Raw genomic sequence first — 13,194 nt, 5'->3', positions numbered from 1 at the left:
GAACGCCAGCTTTTACGAGAGAGAGGGCGCATTATTCTCAACTTTATGGAACAAAAATTCACCAAAATTCCTCCGAACGACCGAATTTTGTTGGCAAAATGACGATTGCTGGGGTTGGGGTTGTGAAAGGTTCAAGATAATTGGAAATTTCCAGATTTTTTAATAAAACCTTTGGTTAAAATTATTTAAAAACAACATATATGTGAAAGAATAATTTTTTTTCAAAGCATACTCTCATTTATAAGAAGCAAGTAAGAGAGAAATTATAAAAAACATGTAGTATGATGAATTGTCACCCTTTTTAATTAATACAATATATAAAATTAAGGGTTAAGGTACAATTTTAACAATAAGAGCTAGAAAAAAAAGAGAAAAGCATAAAAAAAAACAAGAAGAAGAATGATCCAATTCAAGTTTAATTTAGTTTCTTGCATTCCATTATACTTTTTTTTTAATTGATTCTCTTCATTTCCTAAAATGTTCACCTTTGTTCCCAAACACTATATCCTTTCTTTCTTTGCCTCAGCACCATTACAACCTAATAAAAATCCTTTTGATTTATGCTTGTAATTGCTTTATGATTGGTGAAGAATTTATATTCTTGTCAAGCCTATGGAAAGAGGATTGGATAGGATGATTTTGAGTGTAAACACAAGCCGATATACTTTTGACTGATGAGTGACATACACATTAACCTTGGTGAGGGATTTCTGACTTAGATTCTCTTTTGTCAAGTAAATTGTCATGATGTTTGTTTTCTTGATTCATGAGAAGATTACTTGAATGAGAGAGATGTTGAATGCTTTGACTTGCTTTTTCTTGTGATTGGAACATTCACCTTTGTTATATTTTTCTTCTGTTCTTTGGTCATCATTTGCTTTGCCCAGGAGTGCAAAGGCTAAGTGTGGGGGAATTGATAAAGCCCAATTTTTATATATTTTATCCCACATTAATTCAGGATTTAAATGATAATTTTGAGCTTAATTAGATTTTTTATGCATAATTGGATTAATTGGTTGATTTTGGGATTTTGCATAAAAATTGAAATTTTGGATTAAAAATATAAATATTTTCTGATTTCCTATTTTTGACTTGGAATTAATTTTTCCTATTTCTTTGAAAACAATTTTCATATTTTTAGAAAGATTATTTTTAGAAAGTTTTGCAATTTCTTGCCTAATTTTTGTGCATATCTGATATTTAATTTTTGATTATATTTGGATATAATCTACATTAATGGATACACTTAAATTCTTGTAGGTCAAGAAAAAGTATATAGGAAATCCAATGGTGCAAGATTGTTTCTTGGGATTTAAGCACAATCCAATGGCTAATATTTAGTGGGTCAATTAATTATTAATGGGCTTGAGTTTTGGATCCAAGAAAATTTCCTTTTCTCTCCTAAAAAAATACCTCTAGCACGTCTAAGATCACTCTTTTCCATCTATATAGAGACGCACGGACATTAAAACGTGGATCCTCTCCTTTGAATATTATCCCATATATTCCCCATATACCACCTCTCACCATCATCAATCCACCGTCAAAAATCACTTCCTTCACCCAACTATTCTCACCATATTCCTCTCCTTTCTAACTACACGGCCAAACTTCCATCCACACCTTATCATTCATGGCTATGGCATCTAACAACTTTGGAGGAGGAGACACATTGATAGAAGCTTAAGCTTATTTGGGAGGCAACCTGGGAGGAGTATGGAGAAGACTCGAGCCTTGGGCTAGCACTTGAAGACCATAAGAGAGTGATGTTCCATTTATCTTTTTAATTCAAGGATTTGAGATTATTTAGTTTTAAATACTTTTGAGTTGTATTTTTGTGAGACAATTTAGTTCTAGATTTTCATTTTTTTATCCTTGGATTGGATTGATATTTGGATTTTGTTTGTGTTGAGACACTTGTTGGAATTTATGTTTAGAACCTTTGCATTGTTAATTGAATTTATAATTGAGTTTTCATTATGAGTTTAATTATCAATGTGGTTTAAATTACAAAATTTGGGTTCTTCTGCCTCTTAATTGTTTAATTAAGTTGGTTAATTGTCTAATTGTTTAATTAGATAATTTCAAACATAATTTCCAGAATTAATTGAGTTATTTTTCATTGGTTTTGATAAGCTTAACTAACCAACCTTATACTGTTATGAGTTCTCTAATAGTTTAAGGGTTTTTGAAATTGAGGGTTCCCTTTGTTTCAAGTAGGTGATTAAGTTTATTAATTCCACATTTCCACTCTCTTATCACTTCCCTTTAGTCTAATTAACTGATTAAGGTTATGAAGGTTAAATCCATACAAATCCTAAGTTGTCCCCTCTACCCTACCGAAGAGAACTTCTCAATTTTCACTTCTTAATTTTCTTTTCTCTTTAGTCAATTTTCTTCATTTATCATTTTAATTTTCTTTCTTTAACAAAAAAACCCCCCAAAAATTGCATTGCATTTATTTAATTTAATTTAATTTTCATATAGATTTTAGGATATTTACATCTTGCATTTAGAATTAGAATTTTGTATTTTAGTTTAGGTCCAATTTATTGCATTTCTTTTATCACCTGAATTTTTACCTAAAGAAACCCATAAATTACTCCTTGGAAGTAATGACCTAGGTCGATCCTGAACTACAAATTAATTGGGACCTAGTTTAATTGAGTGCTTTAACGACAGAGGCAACATCAATTTTTAACTTTCTTAGGCCGTTATATATATGCTCTTTTGATGCGAACCTTCATATTGGTGATACAAAGGCTCGGTTACTCAAGCATTGATAACTCATTGGCACTAAGATGCTACTAGCACACTCATAGCCTTTACTGGCTATTTGACACGAAGATCAACATTGGTGATGAAGATCCCTAGTTACTAAACACAGCTTAAACTAGAGGAGCGGAATCTTATTATAGTATTTTTTTCTTCTTTTTTTCTTTTTTTTTCACGTTGACCCAAACCATGACTCTAAATGTGTTCCTGCATCCCAAGCACATATAATATAACACTCTTTAACTCCTAAGACATTTAGAAGGGGTAGGATTTTTTTTTTTTTTTGGGGCTATGGGTTAAGAGAAAAAAAATGATGAAGGCTCAAAGGGGGTTAAGCAAAGGATAATTGCATGAAAAGGGTAGGCTTTTGGCTTATCTAGCTAGAAAAATAGAAATGGATGCCTTTATCATCTTTATAAGTGCAAATGCACAAATGTGGTCTCAAACAAGATTCAAGTCAAGTTCTAGATCAAGGAAAGAGATAGGGATGTACACACATGAAAAGAAGAAATGCATTAAGCTCAAAACCTCACTGGGTACATGATTGCCAGCTTAAATTCACCGAAGTCAAATCCATTGCCACTTAGTTTATCCACTCAAGACATGATCAATCACTTTTCAAATTAAGAATGTATCATACTTGAATCACTTCAAACTTGCAATCTTCACATTCAGAATAAAACAAACAAACAAAATTTTTTGAACAGAAAATTTCTCTCTTTTCTTGAAAATAAGAAACAAAAACCAAAGTAAAAACCAAAATATTTTTCTTTTCCTCATTTTAAAAACAAAAAACAAAAGCCAAAAGTAGGAACAATATTCCTCCCCCACACTTAAACCATGCATTGTGCTCAATGTGAAATGCACATTTAACCGATACCAACAAGTAACGCAAGTAAAAGAGGAAGGAAGGAATACGACTAGATGAGCAGAAGTTTGAAGACCCAAATGAAGCAGTAGAATTGGCATATCTCCTTTGTCTGGTGGCAAGTCACATGAAAGCACCATTGGTATTTGCTTTTGATGTTCAAAAGACATTATCTCCTTCTTTAAGATCCTCAAAAAACGCTTTAATTCAAGTATGGAAGGTGTCTGGATAGGAGGAATCAATTCATATACCTGCACAAAACCATGACTCCAAGCAATATCCTGTCTCGTAAAAATATAATCAATAAACTCGACAAACTTTTCAGCAATTAAGGAAGATCCCAAAATAAATTGATGAAAACAAAGACTTGAAACTCCCAAATATTTTGAACAACCCACAAAATCAATATGACTCTCCTCAGTAAGAGTCAAGTTTGTTAGAGAATGAAGTGACATGTGATTACTCAAAATGGTCTCCCCATGCTTATCATCATCATTACACAAAGCAAATTCTACATGTGAAGTCTGACTAGGCAACATGTCCTTACTGTTTAAGTGCACATCCAACTCAAGATTTCCCCCACACTTATTCTTAACAACATATTCATTAACAACAGTCATGTTAAGATCACAAGTGATGTCAGTAGAATCAAAAGAAATACTACTTTTACCATGCAAAGCATCAATACACAAAGGAGCATCAGCACTCAGAGATGATACATTATCTTTGGACTCAACAGTGTATGGGGGGTCAACAATAATCTCGTCATCAATTTCATCATCAGAATCATCTTGCTTAAAATTCTCTATCGACCCAACAAAATCAACAGAATTTGAATCAGAGGTATAGGAAGAAGTATCAACACATGAATTGCAAGATGCCACATTATTTGACTCAATAGAACCAGTCAATCTAGAAACATCATCAGTGCATGCATATTCGGTTATTGTACTATTCATGTCATCATGTGAGATGGTAGGAGCAAAAGGATATGGATCACTGGAGGGTGAAAATGTGCTATCATATGATAATTCACCATTTGTTTCCAATTCTCCACTTTCCAAGTCGCTAATTGCATTAGACAACTGCTGAATTTGAGTTTGTAGAGTCTGAATCGCTTGATTGTGTTGCAATTCCCTTTCTTCAAACTTGTTTAGTAGGATTTGCATCATAGTCTCCAGCTTGTTCTCTAATTTTAAGTCTTCTTGAATAGGCATAACTTGATGGACATATCCAAGATTTGAGTAATCTTGCCACATTGGAACATTAGTCATAGTCTCCAACCTACTTTCTATTCTTGAATATGGATCATATCCCTGTGTCACATCATGGACATAATGATAAGGCATAGAAATATAAGAATGATTTTCATAAGGAGAAGCATTCCAAGCCATCATAAATTTAAGATCAAGAACATCAACACAAATAAAAGGAAAAGAAAAACTAAACTAATAAAAGAAGGCTGAAAAAATATTCAGAAAAATTAAAGAAGAAAAACCTGAAAAAATGGAAAAAAAAAAAAGAAAATTCGGAAAAAAAAAGAGAAAGAAAACTCAATGAAAATGGTTGAATTTGGCTAAAACAACCCAGCCCTGATACCAAAAGGTATCAAAATTGATCAGCACACCCAAAAACATTAAGAACCCGAATCTTACAAAAATCTAGGTAGTGAAAAGTTAATTTTCAGAGCAGGATGAATTAGTAAAATCAATCGAAAATAGAACAGGTAATAAAGAGAAAATAAAATGCAAAAAAAAATGCAGGAAAAACAAGAGAAATCACCTAGAACTCAAACCTAAAGTTTTAACCATTACTCCCTGGCAACAGTGCCAAAATTGATGATGCATCTGTCGTTAAAGCACTCAATTAAATTAGGTCCCAATTAATTTGTAGTTCAGGACCGATCTAGGTCATTATTTCCAAGGAGCAATTTATGGGTTTCTTTAGGTAAAAATTCAGGTGATAAAAAAAATGCAATAAATTAGACCTAAACTAAAATGCAAAATTCTAATTCTAAATGCAAGATGCAAATGTCCTAAAATCTATATGAAAATTAAATTAAACTAAATAAATGCAATGTAATTTTTTGGGGGTTTTTTTGTTGAAGAAAGAAAATTAAAATGATAAATGAAGAAAATTGACTAAAGAGCAAAGAAAATTAAGAAGTGAAAATTGAGAAGTTCTCTTCGGTAGGATAGAGGGGACAATTTAGGATTTGTATGGATTTAACCTTCATAACCTTAATCAGTTAATTAGACCAAAGGAAAGTGATAAGAGAGTGGAATTAATAAACTTAATCACCTACTTGAAACAAAAGGAACCCTCAATTTCAAAAACCCTTAAACTATTAGAGAACTCATAACAGTATAAGGTTGGTTAGTTAAGCTTATTAAAACCAATGAAAAATAACTCAATTAATTCTGGAAATTATGTTTGAAATTATCTAATTAAACAATTAGACAATTAACCAACTTAATTAAATAATTAAGAGGCAGAAGAACCCAAATTTTGCAATTTAAACCACATTGATAATTAAACTCATAATGAAAACTCAATTATAAATTCAATTAACAATGCAAAGGTTCTAAACATAAATTCCAACAAGTGTCTCAACACAAACAAAATCCAAATATCAATCCAATCCAAGGATAAAAAAATGAAAAATCTAGAACTAAATTGTCTCACAAAAATACAACTCAAAAGTATTTAAAACTAAATAATCTCAAATCCTTGAATTAAAAAGATAAATGGAACATCACTCCATTATGGTCTTCAAGTGCTAGCCCAAGGCTCGAGTCTCCTCCATGCTCCTCCCAGGTTGCCTCCCAAATAAGCTTAAGCTTCCATTAATGTGTCTCCTCCTCCAAAGTTGTTAGATGCCATAGCCATGAATGATAAGGTGTGGATGGGAGTTTGGCCGTGTAGTGAGAAAGGAGAGGGATATGGTGAGAATAGTTGGGTGAAGGAAGTGATTTTTGACGGTGGATTGATGATGGTGAGAGGTGGTATATGGTGAATATATGGGATAATATTCAAAGGAGAGGATCCACGTTTTAATGTCCGTGCGTCTCTATATAGATGGAAAAGAGTGATCTTAGACGTGCTAGAGGTATTTTTTTTAGGAGAGAAAAGAAAATTTTCTTGGATCCAAAACTCAAGCCCATTAGTAATTAATTGACCCACTAGATATTAGCTATTGGATTGTGCTTAAATCCCAAGAAACAATCTTGCACCATTGGATTTCCTATATACTCTTTCTTGACCTACAAGAATTTAAGTGTATCCATTAATGTAGATTATATCCAAATATAATCAAAAATTAAATATCAGATATGCACAAAAATTAGGCAAGAAATTGCAAAACTTTTTAAAAATAATCTTTTTAAAAATATGAAAATTGTTTTCAAAGAAATAGGAAAAATTAATTCTAAGTCAAAAATAGGAAATCAAAAAATATTTATATTTTTAATCCAAAATCTCAATTTTTATACAAATCCCAAAATCAACCAATTAATCCAATTATGCATAAAAAATCTAATTAAGCTCAAAATTATCATTTAAATCCTGAATTAATATGGGATAAAATATATAAAAATTGGGCTTTATCAATATGATACTATTTAATTTTGAAGGGTGCAAAAATACACATAATGACTTAAAAGTTTTAGGCCAAGAGCATCTCATACTATTTAATTTTGAAGGGTGCAAAAATACACATAATGACTTAAAAAGGGAGCAATTTAGCCACCGCCGTTAACAACACCAAACGTCCGTCTCTCTCTCTTTTTTGTAAATGTGGGTCCCACTCATTTCCAGCTGGTGTAAGTTGCTCAAATGCTGCTCTTCTCCCTCTTTCCCCCCCACGCTCCATCTTTCTCCGTTAATGGAGAGCTCTTTCTTCTTCATCGGTGCTTCTTTGATCTTTTTGCCAACCAATGCTTCTTCATCATCCTTCATTAGACCAAAACACCAGAAAATTCAAGAAACAAGATCAATACTTCTTCCCTCATATCCACTACCACTCACCTCTCCCCCCTGGCTTTATCGTCTGTCATCTTTGCAACCATCATTGACATCTCTCCTCTCTCCACTACCAATGACCTCCTCATCTTATCCACCACCAGGAGTTTCTTCCCTCTCTCTCCTCCCACCATAATTGACCTCCTCCCTCCATACCACCATCCTCTTCCCTCATTTCTACCACCATTATCCACCTTTCTCCTCATCTTTGCTGTTGATCTTTTTGGTCATCTCTACAACTATTGTCAGCTTCTGTTCCCTCTCCACCACTATCGACCTCTTCACCTTTTCAACCACTGACAGCCTCTTCCCTCTTCTTCTTCCCCACCATCATCGACCTCCTCCTTTTTCATCAAAGTTATCTTTAGAATCAAAGCTTCAGCGAAGCTATGTTGTTGAGAGGATTAAACTTAGTGCAAGGGAATTTAAGAATTTCAACTAAAAAGAGAGAGATAAAAAGGGGCGCTGAGAATGGGGGAAAGAACGATGGGAGTTGGGAAGGTAAGTCAAAGAGAGTGAAATCATGAGAGAGAGAGAATGGGGAAGATGGCACGAAAGGTTGGTCAAACTAAGAGAGGAAGGAAAAAAAAACGTAGGACCATGGAAAGAGAGTTGAAGCATTTTCATTGGACTGTATAAATGACGTGGACAATAAGTAAAACCCACGAAACTAAAAGTAATGGCAGTTTGATTCTCTTAACAGTAGTGGCTAATTTGCCCTGTTTTTAAATCATTATGTCTACTTTTGTACCGTAAACACTCTTGGTATAAAACTTTATTATTAAAATTATACCTTAGTCCTAAAATTAATTAGAAACAAAATAATAAAAATGTATTAAAAGTTTAGACAATTATAATTGAGATTTTGTAAAAGAAACCAAAGCAATTTAAATTTCAGATTCTTTCCAAAAGGACGAGAGAGAGTATTATAGAAAAATCATTGTTTCTATTTGTAATTAAAGAGGAAATGTCCTCTCCTTATTGAGAAATAATTAAGGGTGATGCATTTTCCAAAGCACTCAATGCACTAAAGTTTGCAAGGAAAAAAAAAACTTAGTTGGCCTATGATAAGAAAAATGACATAATATTACTTCTGACTCTTAATATAAAAGCTAGTTTGATTTTTATTTTAGTTATAAATATAAAACTCCAATCTAATTTGTTTATCATATTTATTCATTTTTTAAACATAGTTCTTATAATAATAATAGTTCTAGTTAATATACTTGATTAATAAGAATATTTTAGGGAAAATAATTAACTTAATAATAATAGTTCTAGCTAATATACATATTTATTACAAATAATTAACTTAACTAATTTTCTTAATCTACTCAAATTAGTCAACTAACTCTTATATTAAAGACTAGACATAGTATTATTATTCTATTTGTTAAATAGAAGTTTAACTTGAGATATTTAACTTCCGTTTGATTGATATTCCTATAGAAGTTTAACTTGGGATATATGACTAGCATTTGATTGAGATTCCTTTCCCTTAACATTGTTTTTGCAAAATAATGGTAGAGGTCCAAGGTTTCTTAGTCCAAATTTTAGAGCCCGTTTGAAATAGCTTTTCAATCAAAATTTATAAAATACGAGATAAGCATATGAAATGAAATTTATCTTCACTTATGTAAAACATATTTATAAGTACTCAATATAAGTAATGATAAACAAACACTAAAGCGCAACTTCAAGTAATCACTCGAGTACTTTTAAGTTTGAGAGTATTAAGCACAAACTAGAAATTTTACTTTCAAATGGCTTAAGATTTGGTCTTTACGTTAATGTCTCCTTTCAGTAAAGACTTTAAAGTATGAGATTAAGTATGATGAAAGATATTTATTAATATAACCTCATGAGCTCAAAGTATAACTCCAGTCGCTCAATCTTTCTGACACAATTAAGCTTGTAAACTTCCAACAATAGTTCGATTTCACTAAAGATTAAAGCACTCAGTGTACGACTCGAATTCTCTGATACAAATTACAGAATCAACATGGTGATCAAATGATTTTTTTTAATAAAAGAATTAAAAGCAAGCGAAGAAAGGGCTTCTGGGTTTCCAATTTCCTTGGCTCAAGATGCAGGGGTGACTTTCAACCCGGGGTAAATAATAACTAGCTGACTAATTTAGAAAGATTAAATAAATTAAATAAATTACTTTAAATATTTATATTTATTATTTTTTTAAAAATTAATTTGCCTGACTTGTAAATTCATACATAGTTTAATGATATACAAAAGTATTTTACAAAGATAAATTAACATACTACCTCGGATCCTTAATACAAGAGCTAGTTTGATATTTAATTTAGCCCTAAATATAAGACTCTAATTTATTTTGTCTCTTCTATTTTTTATATTTTTTTAAGATAGTTCTTTTAGTGGTTGTACATGTTAATTTGTAGTTCTAACTGTTAATAGCAGTTTCACCCAAGAGGGAGGTGAATTGGGTGGTAAAAAATTTGCCTTTTAAAAATAAATAACAGAATAAAAAAAAGGAAATAAGTTCCAAAAGGATTTTACTGAAGGAGTGTCTAAGAAGAAGAACACGCAGAATTTATACTAGTTCAATTCCAACCAGTTGACCTACGTCCAGTTCTTAGGATACCTCTGAGTTTTTTTATTATGCTCCAAGATTCAATGGGTTCTTAGTGCCACAATACACTAATTGGTTTCTCTCTGTCAATCCCTTCCCCTTACTTCCCGTAAAAATACAATTCCCTCAAAAGTCTTAAACTCTTGAGTCACTCATTGAAAGAAGTAAAAGATTTCACAAACTCTCTTTTAAGAGTATATATGATAAATACTGACACTCAAAATAAGGAACAGAGTATTGAATGCAGAAATTAATTCAACAGTTGGTAGCTCAAGTTCATTTACTACTTCATCTAATGCTCTTCAAGTTTTTGTAGTTAGAGAATTCTAATTTTCCGTTAGACACAAGAGCTTGTAATAATTGAAGTATCATTTGCGTAGGTTGGTAATTGCAACAGTTGTTTCGCATTAAATGCACTTTTGACAGGTAGCTTAAGCCTATAACATATTCGTTGAGCCTCGTAAGTCTTGAAAAAAAATGCAACAAGTTACTTCACAAGAGAATATAAATGAATAATAGAAGAGATGATTATCCTTGGAGTTTAATACATGAAGTGAAAATCATAAGTTAAGGATAAGAGAATCATAGAATCAATTTATCAAAGATCTTATCGATAAGTAGCTTGATCGATAAAGTTGTTGATTAATTGGAAATGAGAGAACTTGAAAATCAAACTCATTTATCGAAGTCATTATGAATCAAGAACATTATGAGAAAGGTGATCGATAAAGAGTGAAAGTTAAACAAAGTGATTTATCATGAGAATCCTTCTGGAGTTAATTGAAAATATTAGTTTCTTGGATCAAGGGCCATCTTTACTTTTGATAGAAAATATAAGATGATTAATGAAAGCTGAGAAAAGCTTAAAGATAGAATAATATCATATTTTCTGAAAGATAGAGTGTAGAACACTTCAAAGCAACGTAACTGAGCTTTTCAGAACATGTTATTGATAATTCACTTTATCCAAAAGGTTATTGATAATTGACGCCTTAGAAAACTAATTTGAATAGTTTTATCTAAAAGGTTATCGATAATTGAATTTATTTGAAAGGTTTTCTGAAAAACAAACTTGGATAGAGATAGAGCAAGACAGGAAATACATGACATTGATTGATAACGTGATCGATAAGTGTATTTATCGATAAAGTGATTGATAAATGCGTTTATCGATTAACTTTTGAATAGGATTTGAAAGTTTTAGAAACCAAGAAAGGATTTATCGAACAACTTATCGAACAACATAATAAGCAATACTTATTCAATTTCAGATCAGATTATCGAAGATTATAGAAATCGATAAAAGCTTCGATAACTCATGAAGTGTTCTAATAAGATATAGTTTATTGAGACTTGCTCATTTATCCGAAAGATGATCAAAAACCTTATTTATCGATAAGGTCATCAATAAATGCTTATCAATAAACCTTAAATGCAAAGAAACTTACCATTCATCTCAAAGGTGATCCGAAACTCCATTTATCCAATAGGTTATTAATAATGACTTAACAGTAACTATACGAAAAGAAACTTAGCTATTTATCCAGAAGGTGATCCGAAAATGCATTTATCCAACAAGTGATCGATAAACAGCTATCAATAATGAAATGCAGAAAGATTTAACTTTTTACTTTGTGATCATCAAAGCCTTAAATCTAACACTAACTAATACACATGATTAGAATGGATATTTTAAGGGAGAAAACACTTATTTATTACAAATAATTAATTTAACTAATTTTCTGAATATACTCAAATTAGTCAACTAACTCTTATATAAAGACCGAAGATAGTATGCTTTAATTAAATCATTATTTAACTTTCTTAATCTTCGAAAATTAGTTTTATATTATGGATTGGATGTAGTATTATTTCTTGCCCTCCAAATGACATTAATCAAGATGATAATGCCATCGATTAAGCAATGAAGCTCTTCCAAGATTGATAAGAGTGTCCTGGGCAGGTTTTGGAATCCTGAAAATTATTCACCTCAAGTTTAACAGAAAAAGCTCCCACACAGGTAGATCTTGCCAATAGATAAAAAAAACAGACAAGCTCCAAAGTTTATGGGCTATCACATCTGAACGGACACATAAAAGTGGAATTCAAATGATGTTGCTGTGTAAGAGCATCACTTTAGAATGGCTTCATTGAGTAACTTCCAGGTGAAGAGAATACTTTTCAGAGGTAGATGGAAAGTTACTCGTTCTAAAAATATAATTCAAGCTGATGACTGGAATTATCTAATACCATGACACAACATATTGAAAGCTTGAAACATAAATATTATCTCTGATTCTTAATATAAGAACTAGTTTGACATTCAATTTAGTTGTAAATATAATATCATATTTCATTTTATCTCTCATATTTATCTATTTTTTTTAAAATAGTCTTTTATAGTAATTGCACATATTAAAGGTTTTATCAAATGATTGTTCTAGCTGATATAAATGATTAGCAAAGACATTTTAGGAAAAATAAGACCTATTTGTTATAAATAACTAACTTAACTAATTTTTATAATTTATTAAAATTAGTTAACTAGTTTTTATATTAAGAAATGAAGGTAGTAATTTAAAAGCAAAATTACACGATAAAATACTATTGGAAATACTTGACAAAAAAATGCTTAAACGTACTCCATAAATTTTAACCCAACTTTAAATATATTCATGTTCAGGAATAAGTATGGGGAGTAAAGGACAGTTTATGCTTCATCTTATCAATTTTATAAGCTATAATTTTCTGAACAGCTTTGATCATTTTTCTAAACTACGCTTTGAGATTTCTAAACATTTAATACGCTTTCTTTTGTTTTTATCTTTAATTAAATGCCTTTTTATTTTTTTTTTTTTTGAGTTTCTCTATTTATTTTCTTTTATTTTTTCCCCACCCATGATCTTTTTCACTCACTATCTCTTTA

The sequence above is a fragment of the Neltuma alba genome, unplaced genomic scaffold (genome assembly GCF_004799145.2).
Source record: "Neltuma alba isolate B1F8T4 unplaced genomic scaffold, ASM479914v2 tig00010187_pilon, whole genome shotgun sequence".
Classification (NCBI taxonomy): Eukaryota; Viridiplantae; Streptophyta; class Magnoliopsida; order Fabales; family Fabaceae; genus Neltuma; species Neltuma alba.
Note: the sequence above shows the minus strand (reverse complement) of the source record.